The 20,133-nt window shown below is 31.0% G+C and overlaps 1 protein-coding gene across 1 annotated transcript in view; it reads left to right on the forward strand.

Annotated features, from left to right (window-relative positions):
- The window catches only part of SYT1 (synaptotagmin 1), a 479,939-nt gene that overhangs the window by 150,184 nt on the left and 309,622 nt on the right, over positions 1-20,133 (forward strand). The window contains exon 4 of the mRNA XM_039838907.1: positions 12,665-12,728. The gene's annotated coding sequence lies outside the window, so the exon portion shown is untranslated. The remainder of the gene's footprint in view (positions 1-12,664; positions 12,729-20,133) is intronic.

Here is a 20,133-nt window from a genome sequence, read left to right on the forward strand (position 1 = left end):
TATGACTACCCTACCTTAAATAGCCTCTCCTGCTTGCCTCCTGCTTAATTCTTTTAAGTCTTTCCTGCCTATAATTTTCTTCATAGCTATTATTACTACCTGGAGTTATATTGATCCACTTTCTCATCAGTTCCATGAAGGTAAGGACCTCGTCTACTATATTCGCCTCTATGAACAGTGCATATCATGTTAAATGTGCTCAAAAAATTTTTTTTAAGTAAAATAAAAAATATAGATAGATGGTAAATATAGAGATAGAGATATAACCTAACCTCTATTGAATGAATACAGAAGGCAAGTTGAAAACCAAAAGATTTAGCCCTGTGACAACCACACACACTTAAAGCCAATTTATTATTAAACAATTATCACACCCAAAGTGTCTAAACAAAAGAATTTCTTCTTTCTTATGAGTAGTCAGACTAAAACATAATATGATGGAAAGAGATTTGACTTTGGGTGGTGAACGTACAATGCAATATACAGATGATGTATTATAGAATTAAACACTTGAAACCTATATAACTTTACCTACCAATGTCACCCCAATAAATTTAATTTAAAAAAACATTATATAGGTATTTTAACTTGAAACAATAGAAATAAGTTATTTAAAAGCATAAATTAAAGCTATATTAAGATAAATTCTCTTTGCAATAATTAAAGGTATAGCGCCATACAATTATTTTATGTTTTCTTTAAATAAATATAAACCAGCTTAGCCATGGAATTCACATCAAGCATTGGGCAAATTTTAATAGTCAGTTGCCTATCTGTGGATGGATATATCTCTTAATACATTACCCGACATTTGAGCTTGCTTATCTCTTTGTGTAGGCATAGTATGAATTGATAAAAATCTCCATATGTCATCAGGATAAAAGAGCAAAAGAGGCATATTGAATACCACCAAATCCATAAAATGAGATTATTGCTTGCTTGTTCAAGTAATATTGTAGAAATATATGGTTACTTTTATCATCTCAAAGATGTCTCCATGAAAAATGTGTCAGAACACTTCAAAAAATTAATGTAGTTTGTTGACGGCCATTTTAAATTTCCTTTCTGTAAAGTTATTTGTGTTCTACTAGCCTTGTCAGACTTTATCAGATTTTTCTTTACTCCAATTGAAAAATACATGTTATTTTACATCTAATATTATTGTTTTTCTTCTGAAATTTTAAGTGTAAATGCTGTAATATAATATGTACTCCTAGCCAGCCTAATGCTTTAGAGATTCAAAATTCAAAAACACAGAATTAAACTAATGAGGACAGAAGTGATTGCTATTCAAAGTTTCTTTCCAAAGAGAAAGTTAGAACATACATATTTATTTCAGAAATTCTAAGCTCCATGAGAGTGAAATCCATGTGTATACAGTGAGCCTTTATAGCCATAGCACATAGGACTATATCTGCACATAGACACTCAATACATTTTTTAAGTTAAAAATATTGATGTTATATCAATGACCTCCCCCCAAAAAAATAAAAATAAAAAATTATAATGCAGTATTAGACATTTGGGTATTAATGATAAGTGGTTAATAATACAGTCTTATTTTTGGTCTAAAATGTGCCTGTTTTTCTGAATATAATATTGGGAAGCAATAAAACATATCGCCATGATGACTGTGTAGTTGGGTGAAGATTTTGTGCTTTTTCTTAAGTAAAAGCTAAATTTTACTACTGGAATTGTCACAAGAGCAGTAGTATAGTTGAAATCAGAATAAGAAATAGAAAATGTATGTAGGGGTTCCTGACATTCTGCAGTAAGTAATAACAGTAATAGATTTTCTAAGAGCATTATTTCAAAGGACTCATATTAACAGCAGTCACACAAATATTTCTTTTTTCTCTATTCAGTGGTTGGAACACTACTCTCTTATTTGAGAAGTTATACAAGATATATTTGGCTTTTGAACTCCTACATGGTAGTAGAATACTTTCTCACTTCTAGGTAATTTCTACTAATGCAGATATCAATTATGCTTTCAAACTTTTCAATATCTCGCCCTTTTGTGCTACAGGTAGTGCAGATTGGTTTTGTTTTATAGCCTTTGTTAATGCATTTGCAGATTGCATTGAAAGAATCTGACAAAATTACTCCACATCAGCCTCAACAGTGTGAATAGTTTTTTTTTTCTTTTTTAATCCACACACTGCGCTAGTGTACTACATTGTACAAATCAGTAAAAGTAAAAATTAAAAAAAAAATTAAGTGACTAATGTTCGTTCTGGAAAGTTGTAGTGTTGGAGAAAATATATTTTTTCAATGCTTCTCAAAACTCAGCAAGAGAAAGGGTAAATAAAATAGAAAATGAACCAAACATATACTCTGCCCTCTTCCTGCCATCCAGATTCAGAAACATTTACAACTTCTGACTTGGTGATTAATTTAGCGTCACTCGTAAAATTAGTGAAATTAAAATATTTCTCATGCATGTAATGCTATTCTCTAGCTAATGAACCTTGAAGGAAGTTTTATTTATATAGATGTGCTAAGTGTAAACACAGGAGGTTATATGGTAATTAGAAGTTAATTAATTATAGCTGTAATAAACGTTTCTTTAAGAAGTCCTAAGGTAACATTTTGCAAGTAAAGATAATTTTATAGCCAACTGTGTTATCAAGATAATGCTCTTCTTTACTCAGTCATGTGTAGAACAGTAACCTTAATTTAATGTTATACTGTTTCTAACCACCTGCATAGCATAAATTCTAATAATTTAAGTGCCATCGTGTTTAGTTTCTATGTCAGTCTTGCTTCACTGTTTATGCTTTTATTTTTCCTTCTTGGGTAGAGGTTGTCAGTGTCATATAGAAGAAACTATAGGAAATTTTGTGATTTTAAATCAGGCAATGTCTTCCTCTTCAATGTGTCAAGATTAAACACTTCCATGAAAGAAACAAAAATGTTATACACTTTATAATATACTTTAAATTTTTACCTTACGACATTTTGTTATATTTTATTCAAATGTTTTTGTAGAACAAAGTTAAATAAAACATTACCTAATCAAAGGAATACTACCAAATTGCTTTGCTGTATTGATCTTCTGAGAAGAACAATTGATCTCTTGAAACAGCTGCATTTGCTCTATGTTGAATTCTGCAATCTCATTCTGAGGTTGTCTACAATATGGTCCAATTTACTTTTCTTGCCTGGTTTCTCTCCCCTTTAATACTTACTTTATTCTTTGCCATACCAACCTACTATGTAGAAATCAAACATGCCCAGTGCTTTTCTTCTTGTCAAAACTCATACAAAGAATGATAATCATCCAAGTACCATATGCCATTAGGGCTTTTTGCTACTCCCTACTCTGAGTTTTAATTTGCATGCATAGAGAACTCATCAAAGTCTGCCTTGTTTAAGAGTTATGAGTCTGTTCGACTCTCCCTTCTCCACTATGTCTTCTGTATTAAAATTTCTTGAGAGCAGAAATTCCTTGAGATTTCTCATTTCTTATGTGGAACAAGGCTTGGAAAGTACCTACTCCAAAAGTCTTAGAAAATCTATTACTGTTATTACTAGATGGTATTTATATAGATAGATGATGGATAGATAAATAGACACACACAAACACATATATACCATGATTCAATATATAAAAATATATTCCAGAAATTATAAAGCATGCATAGTTAAGTATGGAATAAATAAAAGTCTGGATGGTAAAAATTTAGATATACATGTGTATATGTATATGTTTCAAGAATTTTATATATACATATTTATGAGTTAATATATACATGTATTATTTCAGAAAGAATAAAGCATGCATAGTTAAGTACAGAATAAACATCTAAAATTTAAGGATTTATTTACCTAAGTAACATTTGTTAAAATCAGCTTCCTCAATAAAACTGAGATTTATTGAAATAATCATCAAAATAGTATTATTTGCAATAAAATTAACTATTAATGCCACAATTATTTTATGCCTCCCATGTTAAAAGTCTATTTTCAAAAGTCGACAGGAACATTTTCCTTAGTTTAAATAGCATATGTATTTTATTATGTACATTCTGCAAATACTTCTGATCAATTATAAATAATATAAAATTTAAAGTCATAGTAGATTATACTCAATGTTTTAATTGAGTCTTCCATGTTATTTTATTGGCACTTGCTTCTTTTTCAATAAAGAAGTATGAAGACTATGTGACATGGAAACAACCTCTTAAGATCATGGGTAATCTGTTACAGCATATCAGAACATTCAGGAGAATTTTCTCTTTTGGGCTTGAAAGTCCCTAATTCATCAAGTCAGTTGGCTCTTACTCCATGTTAAGGTGACAATCCTTGTCAGTTCCCTATCATGTAACTTTCATGTTAAACGCATCATACAATTAATCCTGGCTCTTTCTCTAAGAACATGAAAGGAAAGTGAATGAGTACATAATGGGCAAGAGGCTAAGGTATGAGGGGTAGCAGTTATCTACCTGGAAAAGAGAAAAAGAGAAAGAGAAAAAGCAGGATAGTATAGAATAAGAATAATATTCTGCTATTGGAATTCTTACTCATGGGAAATGTCTACAGTCTCTGCCTATAGATGGCAAAATGTGTCCTATACCCCTTTCTTTTCTATCAAGAGTCATAATTTTATTGAATTATATAAGCTTTACATAAGGCTTTATGAAAATAGGTTATAAATCTAAATAAATGTGATGAGATATAATTGAATATGATTTCCATGCCCTATATAATAACTAAACACCTTATAGAAATCCAGTACGTGCACATAAAAGCCAAGAGCATAGCTAGCGTTAAGTCTGAGTAATATTTCCATGATTCAACTGCATTACCAAATTGGGAAAGTAGATTTTTAGTGAAAGGGTGCTATGTAGAGAAAGACTGACTGGGTTCTTCAGTAGTTTAGTTCAACGAATATTTATTTAGAACTTCATATATGCGAGGCAAGGTACTAGGTACTGTAAATCTCTTGGAGAGCTTCCATTATCATGGGGTTAAATAACAACAAAAACGGACTTTAACATAATGTACTAAATGTTGTAATAGAGGCATGAATTGGCATTTTATGGACAGGGACCTTTTCTTCTACTTCTTTTTGTTCTACACAACTCCTAGAATAATACTATAGAAACTCAAAAACATTCGTTGAGATGTACCTAAGAGATGAAACTGTAGCTCCACTTGGGGCCACCTCTAGTGTGTTGACAACAGTACTGTGATTTGTATTCAACCAGGAAAAGGTCTGTGCTTCCCATCAACTTCTGCCAACCAAGTTTTCTATTTCTAGCATTTAAATGATATCACTATGTGGACATTTTAGTTCACATTATGATTGTTAGTGAAATTAGAAGTTCATGTGGTAGATATTACACAGTCTCCATTAAAGTCTGTTAAAGTGAATTATTATATGATTATTTTCTGATTCTTCCCTATACCAAGAACATGGAAGTGATTTTAATAAAATCAGCTTCTTTTCAAAAATGGCATACCTTAAACTATAACTAAAGAAGAAATTACAGTGCTAGGAGAAAAAAAAATTCACTTGCTATAGTATGTAATTACAAAATAATTTTAATTTCAAATTGAAGATCTCTTCAGTTGAGTTTTCCATCAGTGGGCCCAACACTCAGGCTCTTATAACACCTGCCTAGAGTCCTACCTCCAAGGAAATATGCCTAAGTAATAAATCTTGACCATATTCTGTCAGTAAAAATCAGTTGCCATTCACTGACAACTATGTTTTCTCCAAAATAAAGTTTTTGTTTTGTTTTTGCTTCTAGGATTTTTAGAATTAAAAAGGTTCTGTGCACTTAAAGAATTGAGAGTGTGGCTATTTGAGTTAACATGGACAGTTATGTTTTCAAGTCATCACATAACATCTTAAGCTATCCCCCTGGTGTTTAGCTCTTAATTTAGATACTGTAAATTTTAGATCATGTAAATTTTGTTGACTCTAAGGGAAAATGTATCTCTAGACTTCCATGACCATACAGTTTTATTTCTTGCCTGATATAATTCTATGTGAACTATGTAGATCTTCGGAGTTAAAAAATAGTATAACAAATGTTTTATGCTTCTTATAAATATATACTGAAAGTAATCCCACAATATTAAATCCTCATATGTTTAATATAGGAATAATGATATTCAGGTGAAAGTTCCAAGAGAATTGATGAGTTTTTAAAAAGTTGCATGTTGAACATTCCTTGAAAGGGCTTCTATTTTTAAGGGTTTTTTTCCTCTAAGAATGGATACATTCAATTAATATTAGAAATCAAAGATACTTCAATAAATCAGTTAACCCAGTATATTCCCTTAGGGTGAGTATTGTATTACCCCAATCTAGTCTGATGTCTATATTTGTACACTCTTTTTATTTACAGGTAAGGAAGGCAGAGATGAAATTGATGTCTTGAGAATAAGGTTAACATGAGAAATTGCTTATTTTCTATTTTATCTCTACATTGTTCTCCAAGTAAATGTTAAACAAAGGAGACTGAAAATCATTTCTTCTGGGCTATGGCTTTGTCATGGCTGGCCCTGAACTTCCATCTTGATACCTTCTTATAGTGTACTAAACTAAACTCAAAATATACCAAAGCACTAAAGTTGAGCCAATTAGCATAGAACTATAATCTAATGCTATATCTTAACATCCCACTTATTTGTTCAATGACACTTTGCTAGGCTTGAATTTGTAGCAACTCAAGGCTTAAATAAATCATTTTCTCTCCTTCAACTCTAAATCTACATATAGGATTGCTGTTCCACTCTCCCCACCCGACCTAAAAAAATTGGAAAGCTGTGTCAACTTATGTTCATTTCTTGTCATTTCGCTAACATCCTATGTCCTGGGTAAACACCCTATGTCCTTAGGGCCCTTTGTAAAGGTATTTGGTTGGCTTCTTTTTGTAAAGGCAGAAACTATGCAAGTATCTATTTTATCTCAATATTCTATTCTCCACAGTCTCTAATTGTTGGAGTACCAGAATCTGTATTGAAATCAATACCCTTTGAAAATAGTCCAATTCTTTTGTGTTCTCTCCCTTGTGCCTTCCTTTTTCTTTTCTTTGTACTTCTAGCTGCTCACAGAGACACAAATTCAGCCATCACTGACCCTCCAGCTTTCTTATAGGGATATTGCTACCAAGAGTCTTGATTTGAACACAGAATTATAAGAAACATTGTGGTCTGTTCTGACAAAGCTGGAAAAAGTGATCTCTGCTCACCTCTGCAGTGAATCAGACTGAAATGAAAAGCTTAGTTCAAGTCATAGTTTCAGATGCCTTTAAGGACATTTGACTAGAACGTTCTACTTAAATAAAAAAGAGGTTTACGTTTTATCTCCATGTGATTGGTCCTTTGCCCCTCTTCTCAAAAGTGCCTAGGTAAATAGGACAATGAGAAGAAAACAAATGAAGGGCTTCACAGGAGTCCCAGGATCACCAACTACACTTGATGGCCAAGAAGTCATTTGCGGGGAGGAGTAGCTTCCAATCAGTATTCCGGTTCATTTTCTGAGTTCAAGGTATATCCTGCCCATCTATCAGTAGATGCATGTTTATTGAGCCTTTATGCATTTTAAGTCCCACAAATTGCAGAACGTGGCCTCTTCTAGTTGTCAATTCAAAGTTAGCATAGATGTAACTGAGGAAAATAATGAGATCATGTATAAGTGAGGGCTGACTTATGTGTCTTAGAATGTTAACTGCTCGACAGGCCTGCAGGAAAGAAAACACATGAGGAAGTCAGTGTTGATTATCATAGGCTTCATGGAGGTGTCAGCAATTTTGTCTGGTGGGTCTTGAATTAAATAGCTCTTCATGAAATTAAATATATATCCTAAGAGTTTCTTCAGCTTTTACTTTTCTAAGATAGGCAGTGTCAATTCTATGACCTTATATGAAAAGAATATCTACATAAACTCCTGCCATTTTCTAGCATCTTTTGAACACTCTTCATCACTTGGGGACCCTAGCTGTGAAAGCAGGGAGTGTGTAAAGTCACTCTGATAAAAATAAAAAGAACATGAAGATTTCTATATCTACATGCTTGTATCAGTAGTACATGTAAATGTCACTTTATACATAATAAAACCATAAATAACCTTTTGCATTCGCTCTTCTATATTAAAGTCTCTTTAAATGGGATTTATTTTCCATTACTTGAATAGATGCATTGTTCTTTTATTTATCTTTTCTATTTTTCCCCATTTCTCTTCATTTAAAACTCATATCAGGCTATTCTCCTCTATAAAAATGTTCCCAGTTGCCCATTTTAATAAACAGGATCATTACAGAAAAAGAGCTGGAAGGCACCTTGGAGAATCACCTTTTTTCACTCTCTCATTTCACAGCTGATAAAATTGAGGTCAGAATAGATTAAATGATTTGCGTAAAGTCACACAGTAGATAGAGGCAGAGGCCAACTAGGATTATATGATACTAAATTTTACTTTTGTCAATATACAATATTATTCATTCAACAAATATTTATTCATATAGAAAGTACTATTCTAGGGGCCAGAGACTAGTAGAGGCTCCTATAGGCATAATTCTGCTCCTGTCACAAATGATTCTTCAGGGTTTTTCTCTCTTAGGTATGCTCACTATGACTCTGTTATACCTTTTTATTTCAATAATTTTATTTCTTCATGCTTTGGTAGTGTCCTTATCTTTACTCAGTCCCAATTAACTTCCCCAAGCTTCTAATTTAATTAATTCCCATCCTCCTTTTCAAGGTACAAACTGGCTGTCTTGACTTAGTGCAGTTCTGTCTCAATATCCACCCCCCATTCTAAAATAATTATTTTGAGTATAATAAAAATGTTAAACATGGTTGAACCCAGTATGTGATTATTGTAACCCCGACTGCCAACAAATGTTTTACTGTGTTTTGATTTGGATAATAAAGTGTCACAATAGAAAAATGAGTAGACCCTTCATCCTGCCTTTTTTCAATCTTGGTTGGTAAATATTTGCTTCTGTCATAATGAGGACAGGCTGGTAGACTTAAGCCTCCTAAATGGTGGTCAGCAGTTATACACAAAAAAGAAAATAGGAAAATCTCTTTGCCTTAATTATGAGGCATAACCTTTTGGCCTTTTACCTATTGAGGAAAGTCCATATTCTGTATTATTGCCTTCCTACCAGCAACATCATAGGTACCTATAGTGATTGCATTTATATATGAAACATTTGTTTATTTATGGAAAATCTGTTTGTTTACTCTATTACAAAATGAATTATTTTCCTTCTATTGCCTAATATTCTCCCATAGCCATTCAGATAAACATCATTATCTTTTATAGTTATAGGCAGAATGAAACAATCCTGTGCTTAATGAACAAAATAAAAATATCCACAGTTCAGTGTTTCGTAGAGATATTGAAAAATGGCTCTTCACTATTAATTTCTTTAAATGTAGCTTTATAGTCTCTTTTTTAGTAATGTTTGTTTTGCTATTATTCCAAACTCTCATAAAAAGTTACAAATTAGTATAAATTCTCATATGCCATTTATTTACCTAGATGAACCAACTTACATTTTATCCTATATCATTTTTACTTTGTTTCATAAAATATATGTCTATATTATATGTTACATATAATATGTATATTATGCATGTACTTATATAAACAATTCATATATTTTTCTAAACCATTTGAGAATAAGTTGGAGACATAGTGTGCCTTATCCTAAATACTTTTAGCATATATTTAATGTATTTCCTAAGAACAGGATATTCTCTTATATCACACAGAACAGTTATCAAACAGGCAATTCTCCATAGATATACCATTATCTAATCCATAGTCCATATTCAAATTTTCTGTATTGTTACAGTACTGATCGTAATAGCTGGTTTTTTTCCCATTGGTCCAGGATGTAATCTAGAATGATATGATGCATTTAGTCATTATACAATGCTTTATTTTTTTGTTCAAAAGTTTACATTCAGTCATCAATGACCTGGATAGTATCTCTTTTTAAAGTAATCTCTGCTGAGCGCTATTTCAAGAAAAAGAATTTAAGCCAAAAGATGTCTAACAAAATCCCTTAGGATTAGTGGTGTCTGTGGTGAGAAAATGGCACATCAAGTTTTGATGCTCTGGCTACAAGTTTTAGAATTTCAATAAGAGGGAATCCAAGAAAGAGAAAATCGGAGTTTATCGACATTTTGCAATTCTGAAATTTCAAATTTGAGATGGGGATTCTTTTGCCATTTCAGTCTACCTGAAGAAATAGTGTTTACGAGGGGCCATGTTGGAAGGAGTCACAGTGCACGCTTTAAATCCAACCCTAAATATGTATTTATCTCAGTGTGGTATTAAGGGAACTCAATTAAAATCAATAGATTTCCATCAAAATGAAATACTTGAAATATTTAAAACAAAGTTTGGATTTAAATATTAATTACTTGTCATTCTTAAAAGTGAATCCCCTTTAAAAATACACAGCTGTACATTTTTAAATGTCCAACATTAAAATGAATACAAATACTTTCTCTGCCACTCCCACCACCCAAAAAAGTGATAAGAAAAGTCAAGGATTTATAGTATTTATAATGTCTGAAGCATGTAGTGTTTTGCTTAATTGACTAAATAGACTTATGATTAGGGCTACAAGTTTTTAGTTTGATTTCTAGCCCCTGTTGAGCAGTAGTAATCCCTAAATCTCAGATAATTTTTTTTTCATTTTAGGCCTGCTTCTAAAACTGGATAAAAAGAACATAAAAGAGTCATCAGCTTTATTCTATAAATGAATAAAATATTTTGTGAAAAATATATAAACCTACCTATATATATACATACATACATACATATATATATATATATAAAATAACCTACTTCATGTTATTTTTTCTAAGAATTGTATAAACACATAAAAGTGCCAAGTCTCAACACCAGGATACCGAGCGAGTCAGACCTACTGATACCCATGACATTACTGAAAAGTCAGACAGATGACGGAAGATGCCAAATCATCCTGTGCTATTTTCACTTTTTCCTCTAAAATAGAGATGTTTATATGTGCAAGAGCCAGAAATTAGCTACCAGAAAAATACTATCTACATCCATATTCAGCACATAGATGAAATATATAATTGTTTGTCCCCTACAGTAGAACAGGCTAGCCCATTCATCCTTGTGATAAATATGCATGCAAAACCAAAATGAAATCAAATCCCTGCAGATGGCTCATAAGTCACAAAAACTGTTTAATCCTTTCACTGCATCCCTTAGGGAAGCCTGCCCCTTGGTAAGTAATAATGTACAATATATAGTATGTCAAGTGTTCTTTCAGTTTTTTAGTAGAAAGCTTTCATTTTCCCTAGTGTTTTTTTTTTTTTTTTTCACATTTCTGGTAAAGAGCTCTGTATTACTCTGTTACTTTAACATACTTCCGTAGAATTTTCCTGTAGTTTTTGCTTTAATAAGAAAAGTGTCAGTACATGGAAACTATGTATAGAAGTCTTATCTAAAATTGATTGTGGCTCAAAGTTGTATTTTAAAAGGCAGCCAGGCAAATCTGAGTGCATTTTTACATTGTTCTTTCTAATAGGTTTTACTAGAAAACAGTTGAGATCCAAGCAGGAATTAAAATGAAAGCAGACCTTGGAGGCTTAACCATTGAACAGATGCAGTAAATGCAGTTTTGGAACTATAGCTGTCACTTCAGATCTTTTCTGCTGAGTACATATGTGAGCCAGTCTCCAGAGCTGCTGGCATTATGGTATATTTATAGTTCTGTTGAAGGTAGACATTGTTAGAACTCTTAAAACAGGTTTGCATGCCTATTAGGAAATTATTTTTCAATGTTCCATTGTTTCTTGGTTTTTATTCTACCTAAATATCTTGAAGAGTAAAAATGACAAGAACATATATAGAAAGGTACTTGTCTCTAGCACTACGAAATTTTTCATTTCTGAAATGTTAACTTGTCAAACCAAATCAGAAATTCTTAACAGCTTTATCATATTACAGGAATTTGATATTGATTCTTGGGAAGGACTTAATTTTCTTACTCTCTAAACTAAAAGTTATACTTTCTTCTGCAATGATGTAAGATTATTTTTCTCCTTACCCCTAATGGGCTACTACCTATCAATATCTAGATCTAGATCTATTTATATATGCTAAATAGTATTAAGTTACATCTGGACATTGATTTGGCTCTGAAAATAGGCAAATATGTGTAATATATTGAAGTACTCCTAACTTTAGTGAAAATATAAAATCCAGAAGTAACATGATATGTATAGGGTTGATTTATAATAATTATATTGATACTCAATATAGCACTAGGCATTTAACTGACTAATAATTATATTAGATTCTCCTTTAATATAATAATGTAATATTCTCTAACAATGTCTCCCTAGATTTGTATCATTTCAATTTTCAAACTGAAAGACTGTGATGTAAAAAGCATAATTAACTTTTTAGAAAATAAGTATATAAACTATTCATAGCATCTTGATCTCTAGCTCTTCAAACCAACTTTAAAATCCCTATCTAATATTATATTAGATATATGGTATTAAATTGTATGTGGATGTATGCATTGCAAGATTTTTAAGTAGAAATGTTAAATAGAAATAATGAGTTGTATTTATGACCATCTGAAATGATTCTGAACTACGTATAGTCACCTAACCACTATGCATGTTGTTTTTGTTTTAGAAAAATAAAGAATCTAAAAGAAAGAAATCAGAGACCAAAATACCCCAGAATTTCTAACAGAACAGTAAGTACTTTAATAACACGATATTATACTATAGCTTCTATACAATTAGAGGAGCTTGATTTCTTTTACAGATTATAGATATTTCTATATTCAGAAATAAGAAATTAACATAGTAAGCAAGTAGAGCCTTCTACAACTCAATTTCAATTTATGGGAGTAAACGGAAAATCATTTATCCTATAATCCTCTTAGTTAAGAGGCCAGGGTAATCCTTGTGATACATCTATGTAGCAGAAAATGTTTATGTTGATTTCATCATATCTTTTGTTTAGCATCATAACATTTTAAATTCTTAAGAAGATAAAAAATAACTAAAATTTAATCAGAGTGCCTCATATTTTCTATATGTGATACAAAATTTATTCATTTTGAACAAATTTTTAAACAGAATAAATATGCTTGGTATGTTCATAAGCATTAAATTAGAATTATAAAAAAAAGGCAATACTCTGCAGGCATAAAATCTATAGCTTCATCACATAGTACATTTCAATCTTCTCACAACTGAAGTATGAAATGTCTTTCCTTATATAACTATTATTTGATAGTAATAACTTTTTTCCAAATATGTTTTTATTAAATAAAATTAAATGCATTCTTGATACCATTTTTATAGTAGAATTAGTAACATTACAATGATTTCCTAGATGTAAACGTTGTAAATTTTGAATATGTGAATATCAAAAAAGGAAAGGTAGAAAAGTCAAGTCCACATTGATGGCCTATGTTATAACACTTCTATTGCCATGGTTGTTTTGAAATGAATTTTCAAATACACTTCTCTAAAATTTAAAACAAAAACATTAAGGTAAAATGTAGTGAATTGATAGAATGATAGACATAGAATTAATTGAAAGAATGTGTGATAAAAAAATTCATAATTTTTCTAAAATATATACAAATTACTTACCTAATAAATTTTCTAGATTTCAAAGAACTTTAATGCATAAATGAAATCTTAATTTAAATGATTAAATATAATTAATCTAGGTTATGATTATATAAATGTAACTTATCTGAAATCTATTTTATTTTTGAAGCATGGGAGGAGCAGGAAGAGAATGATGTTTCTTTTACTTGTCTGAATATTATTCAAGTGCAGCTTCACTTTACACAAAGCACTTTACCTCACTTTGCTGTAGTTACAGATAGCTATACACTTTAAATTTTTTTAAATCAGAGATTTATAAAATCCAAAATTTTCAAGAATAGTCCCTTCATTAAAAAAATAAACTGCAAATATATAAAATACTATTTTGAGGTGACAAAGCATGTTATGAATAGATTTACATAGTTCTGGGTATAAGAAAGATTAAAGAATCAGAATTTAACATGTAAAAAAACCTGCCAATTTGAATAAATTGCAAGATATGAAATAAATAAGCAATTTTTGACATTTGTTTTCAACATCTTACTGACCAGAGAGAGTTAAGTCGTTCAGCCAAGACATAAACATTTTTCAACACCTAGCAATTGTCTTATAAGAAGACTAGGCTCTCTTAAAGTTTTGTTTTCATGTATATAATTCAATTTTTAAACATAATTCTGTACATTACCCATTGTATAAAGGTTGACGATTTTAAAGATAGAACCATACATATTTGTTTTAAGCTCTTTGTAAATTAAGAGCCAGATGATATCTACTCTACCTTCTCACAATATCTTAGTCATATTATAATTTCACTGTGAAAAGCCATCTGTGGCTGTTTTTCTGATCTGATTTATCTATAATTATTTGGTCTACTATTGAGGTGTGACATATAAGTTGTTTAATTTGAACTGTAATTTTCATAATTGTATTGAAAAAGGAATTATTATGGCATACTTTGGAGGGAACTGACTCAAGTAATGAGTTCTGTTCATTTGGAATAAATCTAGAGAAAATAGTATACATATTTTTAAGAAAGAAATCATGCCTTTTCTTAGTACATTTGTGATTTGGGGCAGTTTTTCCTTTCAAGCTCTAACTTTTATTTTAAAACAGCATGCTAAATCACTCACAAATAACTGTAAAGAAAAAATGATTTGATTCAATAATAATAAAAAAGTGTGATTTATTCCTTAAAAATTTTATAAAATGTTTATGAAGAGAAATACTCAATTAAAATTATATTGTCAAAACATAAGTGTTTTAATATATGTCTTAACCTCCAAAGAGTTTATGAGTTAGAGGTGTCAGTACATGGAATAAAGTATGATATAAACTGAAGACATTAAATAATACAGTGATTATTTGTCTTGTCTTTATTATCTATAGAGTATGTGCCTATGTTGTAAGCCTATGAATAATAAATGAGTTTTGACAATTTGTACTTGAATCAAATCCTATAAATGAAAGATTTTTAGCATAGGAAAACCATACAAACCTCCTATAATTTTTTTCTCAAAGCCCATAGTTTAAGAATGATGAATTGATTAAAATATTACTGAGATCTTTAGAGCACATTGAAAAACTTGTATTTCACACAAAGTTTTTGTGCTTAGAAAAATTAAAGAAAATAAAGAAAGTAAGAAAATAAGAAAAAGAAACATTGGAAATTATATTTTAAAATATTTTTTCTCAGTTGCTGAACACTCGGTGGTACTTTCAAGAACTCCATGGGTCACCTCTCTATAAATTCTGAATACACTAGATAATAATAATAACAAAGAGAATGCATTAAAAAAATACATTCATAAGCTCAGGCATACTTCCTTTAAACTATTCATATTATCCTAGATTTGCTAAATCTCTTTAAATACTATGGGGAGTTGATGTTCTCACTCAAAGCACGACTATTATTAACAATCTTGCTTTCCTGGCACACCAAATAGAACAAGAAGTATTCAGTAAGAAAGATCCTAATAGAAAGCAGATTTTAACTAGAAAAGCATTTTGTGATTCATTAGAGAATAAATGTTATTTGCAAATGCCCCTCAGAAGTTTAATTTAGTCAAGCCATTCTCTATTTAAAGTAATAAGTCCTCGTAATCAAAAAGTATAGTCATGTGTATAATAGTGGCATAGAGCTAGGAAAAAATTTGTCTAGTCTAATATATTCTCATTTTATAGACATTCCCTCCTCTACTGTCTTTATTTATAGAGGGCCAGATAAGTCATTTATCCAAGCTCTGAATACCTAGTGGCAGAATCAAGAAAAATTCTGGCTTAATAATTAACCACTCAATATTTTTTCTATCTGCCATATTAACTGAAAGTGCTTACATAAAAAATGCTTAAATAAAAAAAGCCTCCTCTCAAAATTTAAACTTCTTTCAACCAAAAGGCTAATGAAATTTTATATAAATAATTCTGCCTAGTCTCTACCTGCCCAAAACTTTATTTTGATATAGCTCATTAGAATGATGTTTATAGTGGAAAGAATTATGAACATATAGAGGAAAGGGAATCTGTGTCTCGGCTTCATCCAGCTCTCCCTCTCATAGTGTAGCACTCCAGAGCATAGGAGAAGGTCATGACATCCAAGGTTACACAGCTATAAAACTACTGGATAATAATAATACATAATACATACATACAATCTGCCAATGGGAACAGTTAAGCAAGTGCCTCTTCGATTCTGTTTTTTTAATCTGAATAATAATAATAAAAAAAATCTCCCCAGTCTATTTCCCAAGACTCTCTGAGATCAAATTGGCTATACAGGGATCACTGCAGTGATGTTTAATTATAAATTTTGTCTATTGAATTATTATATTAAACCTTACATTATATTATGATAAAAAAAACTTTTTGTGAGAAAATTTGCTTTTACTGTTTTGGAAATTTAATATATCATTTGCAACAGTGTGTTGCTGATGAAACCAAAGTGGTTGATTGGTTTCTGTTTTAGACAATAATAGTCATTCAGAAAAATATTCCCTTTTCCTTGAATTTATAATTCACCCTCAATCCTGATCAGCTTTCTCACACATAGGCCTAAGAGAGTTCTTATATAAAAGGAAGTTAGAAAAAGGAAAGGGGAAAATTTACTGGGCCCTTAGCTCTGTCAGATTCTCTACTGATCATAGGATTAAATTTTATTTATCAAAAGAACTCTTCTTATGTTATTACAGTTTTATAAATGATGAAAATGAGAACTAAAAGTTTTATAAAGTTAGCCTAATTAGTAAGCAGCAGATCCATCATTTGCATTCAGGTCTGTCTGATTACCCCTTTCAAAGTTAACATTCTTACCTAAACATATCACAACCGGTAAAGGCAAGACATACTTTATTTCCCTATATGAATGATGGTGAGAGGAGGTGGAAACACTGAATATATAACTTTTTAAAATGTCATTTTTCTATGTAAAATACATGTGATGTACATATGATATTTCTTTTCTTTACCTCTATCAATAAACATTAGACTGTATCATGTGTATTTGTTGTTCATATGCTAAAATTAAACCATGGTAGGAGAATTTATTTATTAAAGACAGCTATCTTCAGAGAGAAAAAGTAGAACCAAATTTGAAATGGATGATTGCCATAAGTATAAAAGGTCACCTAAAGGGAAAGAACTATATTTTGTTTGTAAATGACAGTAAAATGGATGTTCACAGTACGTGCTTCTTAGATTTCTATGCTTACTGCATTAACTGGACTTATATTTGGTACAACTTTGGAAATTTATGTAATATTCTTCATTCTTTATTCAACAGTTTCTACTGAGTACCTACTGTTTACATTGCCCCAGGTGTTGGAGATATAGGAGTGAACCAAGTACAGCCTCTTCATCAAGTAGTTTATATTTAGAGTAATTACAAATGTTGGAATATTTGCTTTATAAAGAGAATAGTATTACTTTGACTTACAGTAATAGACTGTCTTTTTAAGATATCCATCTGATTCATCATGGTCAGAATCACTTTGTGTTGTTATTCACCAAATGACTGAGAGTTTTGTCACTTTCTGTAGGACATTGGGTAGATGGGTTTCCCACAATCATTAGCATTTATAATAGCGCTAAAGCTAACTCATATTTCATGACTTAGGTATTTTCTAGAACACTAAAAAGGAGCCTTCTGTATTTTATCATAGCGTAGTTCTGGCTTTGGAAACACGCTCTGTGTGTTCAAATCCCAGCTCCACTACTTTATTAGAGCCACAGGATGTAGGGCAATTTAGTAGAATTCTGTATGTTTTAATTTCTTCGTTGAGTGATTGTAATAATCAAATGAATTTAAAATAGTGATTCTGTTTATATAACAGTATCTTGTTCATAGTAGGTACTATATTAAAGTTAGTTATTTTAATTATTTGATAAAATTCAGTCCGTTACTTCTAGAAACAATCTTTGATTTGGATGCTCTCGTTAATATTAGTTTTTATTTCATTTTGAAAATTTTATTAGCTTTCATTATTCTGAACTATAACTCGTATAATTACAGAAGAGATGAAGTGGAAATGCCTTAAAAATCAGGAAAATTGTTTTAAAGATATCATGTAAAGTCTAAAATTAATAAGATTTTAAAACAAATGGTTCAGCTCTCTGAATAATTAATACTTTTTCATCTGCTCTAACATTCAATTTATTTACGCATTTGTCTCCACCAGAGCATTATTTTGAATTGCATTATTCGTTTTTATAATTAAGATTGTTGGCAGGGTATGCAGGAGCTGTGTTCAAGTCCTATTTCTGCCACTTACTGGCTGTATGACCTCAGGAAGACAATTTAACCTCTTTGCCTCAAGTTATCCTCATCTATAAAATGAAGATAGTAAATCCTACATAAAGGTTTAATATGAGAATTCCAATACAGTTGACCCTTGAACAACATAGGTTTGAACTGCATGAATCCACTTATACATGGCTCTTTTTAATACATATACATACAGTCAGCCCTTCATATTCCCAGGTTTCATATCCAGGAATTAAACCAACTGCAAGTAAAACGCAGTATTTTTAATATGCAGTTGGGAAACCATGGATATGGAGGGCTAACTGTATGCATTGTTCTATGCCATTTTATATAAGAGACTGGAGCATCTGTAGATTTTGCTATCTGTGGATGGTCCTAGAACTAGTCCCCTGTGGATACTAAGGGACAACTATAGTTAAGTTTTAGGGGAGTCAAAATTTATATGTGAATTTTCCGCTGTGGAGGGTTAGTGCCCCTAACCCCAGCATTGTTCAAGGGTCAACTGAACATGTTTATTAAGTATTTATTACAGAAGTTAATAAATGGTGTCTGCAAATAGTAATTTTGTTGTTATATTTGCCATTAAAGATAACTCCTATGCAATATTAAAGGGCATTATTTTAAAATTATAAAACATATACAAGTCTGTGAGGAACAAAGAAGAAAGAAAGTGTGAGGAAAAAGGAAAGTGGAGGATGGTTAGAAATCCTGAATGCAAGATGAAACTTGGTTTTGCTACAATAGGGTGTAGGCATGCTCTGGAAGGAGTGTACCATGAGCTCTCTCCTGGAAGGCCTCTTCCTCCTTAAAGCAAATACTGAAATAAGACAAAGTCAATAGCATGACTCCCTTTCAGAGATGTCAAAAGTAAAACTTGAGACATTTTGACAGTCTTCAGTCCCCATAAGTAAGCTGAATCAGTATGCATTGTGATGCGAAGGGTATTTATAAGGCCTTCTACCCTACCATGAGATTACTTCGTTGGAGTCAAAAATGGGGTTATTTTCTCCAGAGATAGTAAACTTAATCAAATTACAAACTGAGCAAGTTTCCAGGAATAAATTACATTCAACACATGTCATTTTATGCACCATTTTAAAGGACAGTTTTATACCAGTACATGGCAAAATACGCTCTCCTTAAAAAAACTCATAAAATTTCGTATGTGATATCTGAAATTAAAATGACAAAATAATTTTTTCATGAAGGAAATCTCAAACAACAAAAATTGGTTATTTTACTCTTATTTTCCAACCATGATAAGTAATATTTTCAGTTTTCTCTTCATTTTAGTACCTTGATTATTTGGTTAGTAAATTTCATATCCATCATTTTCATTTGGCTTTATCGTTTGAGTTGTTCTTTTGCTAATGCCATAAAAATACCTATATAATACTGATGTGGAATATCACTACTAACACTACTCCCCTTTTTAATGTCAAATCGTGTTCTGTCTGTAAAAATAAATATATCCTCATTTTAGTAGTAATTGTTCATATATCAGCAAAATATAATTCATGGTAAATACAATTTTTCTCTTCTTAAAATTTAATTCTTACATAAACTACAATTTTCTTTCCTATTCTAAAATATGAAAAATGTGGTTCAGCCTATGTTCCATTGTACATTTTAGCAATTTGTGTTCCTTGTTCTCATGGTTAACATGAATTGCTTAACCCTGCTAGTGTTTTTATTTTCTACTTTTAAGAGTTCTGGCAAAGCCTGTGTTTATGAATTCAGAGTGAGGAATAATGTCTCCAAACAAATGCTCAAACTGC

This window comes from Pteropus medius, unplaced genomic scaffold (assembly GCF_902729225.1).
Source record: "Pteropus medius unplaced genomic scaffold, Ma_sr-lr_union100, whole genome shotgun sequence".
In the NCBI taxonomy this organism is placed as follows: Eukaryota; Metazoa; Chordata; class Mammalia; order Chiroptera; family Pteropodidae; genus Pteropus; species Pteropus medius.